The 2,299-nt window shown below is 31.3% G+C and overlaps 1 long non-coding RNA gene across 1 annotated transcript; it reads right to left on the bottom strand.

Moving 5' to 3' along the window:
* Positions 1-1,036: 1,036 nt before the first annotated feature.
* Positions 1,037-2,052, bottom strand: LOC110737333. The gene is made up of 2 exons (XR_002514366.1): positions 1,891-2,052; positions 1,037-1,417 (listed from the first exon to the last, which is right to left on the bottom strand). It is a non-coding gene; the product is annotated as an uncharacterized LOC110737333 (long non-coding RNA).
* Between the last annotated feature and the right edge of the window lie 247 nt (positions 2,053-2,299).

Below are 2,299 nucleotides of genomic sequence, written 5' to 3'. Positions count from 1 at the left end.
GACAATAATTAATTTTCAGCTTTTACTAGTAAGTAATCAAGCATGCTGCAGTTTTATAAACAAAGGTGAATTTTGGTGAAATTTCGATTGAAATCAGAATCTACTCATAAACTGTAAGTTTTAAGCAATTGGGACTTTGGGAGGCTTAGAAGTGTTGTTTTAATGATTTTTGAAGTTTCTGAAGTCTAATAGTATTGGTTTAAATTTTGTGGCTCGGATATTGATTGAATTTTTGATAGTTAATTGGCTTAGGAGGATATTTTGTAGAAGATGATTTTAAGTGAAAAAGTGGCCCTCGCTTCGTTTATTCTACGTACGAGTTAAGGAAATTCTTGACTTTAGAAGCACGTTTAAGGAGTTGTAATAACCTAGTTCCATGTATTGGCCAGGGAACTACTTGGTTGTGGATTGTTGGTTACGAATTACATTATTCATATGCTTGTGTTTGAGACCCATGTTTTGGTATTTGGAAAATGTTGTTAGCTCTCTAATTAATTAATCATTGTATGATTGATTAAAGGATTTGGGAATTTGATGATTTAAGTAAAATTTATTAATTATTACATAAGGTAAAATTTCTTATTACTCTTTCATGACTTGAATTATGATTGAGTAAAGGAATTAAAGTCTTATATGACAAGGTTAGTTGATTTTGTTCAACTGGTGATTATCCTTCTAAATGGGGAATTAATGAGTTGATCTGAATAATGTTCCTTTTAAGTCTTATAAGACAGTTCTCAAGCTTTCTAATACGTTCAAATAAAACAGATGAAATTCATACTCTTGATTACAAAGAATTTAAGAGGTGTATATTCTAGCGATGTGTGTAAGTGACTTAACACATTGTAAGATCTGTTATACGAATGTGGCTTCAGTGATGAAAACTTTTATTTAATGCGTTTATATGTATTTGGTAAATTTAGAGTTCATTTGTAGATGTCATACGACTTTTCATTAATAAAATAAAATAAAATACTAACCATATTATATTTAGAAAGTCTCCGCTTCGTTATCATAATAATGTCAAAATAACAAATTAGAAAACGAAGGACACTCACTTTATTTATTAAATGAGACAACTATTTTACACTAGATAATCCACTTCACCAAACATATATATATATAAACACACACACAAAAAAAAAAAAAGGACATTAAAGTTTCATAATAGAGGTATAGAACTCAAAGGAGATCTAATATAATTAAGCAGTACAATAGGTTGTCATTGATGTTGCAGTTGGTGGTGATGGATGACGGTTTTACATGCACCGGAAACCGTTCGAAGATGGAGCAGCCACGCATTGGCGTCCGGTGTTAGCGCAACATTCTCTAACACCAGGAGTGCATGGATGTCCAAGGTGCTCCTCGCACACTGGATTCTCTTGTTGTGCTTTCACAGCAAGGACTTGCAGCATAACTATTTATACATACAGCAAAATTAATTTATATAAGTAAAATGTTTGTTATAAATGCATATATATAATTGGATAGTGTATATCTATTTATAGCATTGTTACCCTAAAAAAGAAGGTTGTTTATGAAAAATGTCACACTTTAATAAAAAAGTCAGTATTAAAAACAACTTAGGAGTATATTAATAATACGATTATGCATGCTCATCCTAGTAAATATTTTTGGTCAAGATACAGTGAACCCTGATTAGACCTCAATCCTCACAGTTTTTTTTGGTCTTGGGAGGAGGTTAAGGGATGCTCACACACAAGTATCGCAGTGGGAGGATTCAACCTTGTGACCTCCAAGTTACAAGATGAATTCTTCACCAACTACACCATGCTGCTTGGTAATTTTTGCTCATGCTAGTCAATCAAGTTGTCATTCATATATGTAACGGAAAAAAAAATGAAGTTAAAATGGAAGAGTCAATAATACCAGTTGCAACGATGAAAAAGAGTGCTAGTATGATTCTCTTGTACCCAACTTTGCCTTCCATTACTGTTTTTGTCACGAAGAATTGTTTGCCAAATTTGTGTTTTAAGTATGAAGTATGGTGTATTATGATTTTTTGTATTGTTGGTGAATGTACAACACTAAATTTGCTCTATTTATAGTATGTTTATCCTGACCAATTGGTTATTATTATTACTTATCAACTTGAATTATGAGTGTTATGCCCACTAATTAATTAAAATGGCAATAGATATAGTGTTCTACATTTCTTTACACCCCACTATGTGTATATGGAATATTTTATTCATTAGAAAGATCATTTATTCAATTGGCCTTTTGAAAAGTCATAATTTCAATTAAGGTTTTGATGAATTGTTTTCTGATTGTGATA

This window comes from Chenopodium quinoa, unplaced genomic scaffold, assembly GCF_001683475.1.
Source record: "Chenopodium quinoa cultivar QQ74 unplaced genomic scaffold, ASM168347v1, whole genome shotgun sequence".
Taxonomy (NCBI): Eukaryota; Viridiplantae; Streptophyta; class Magnoliopsida; order Caryophyllales; family Amaranthaceae; genus Chenopodium; species Chenopodium quinoa.
This window is presented reverse-complemented; position numbering and strand designations above follow the sequence as displayed.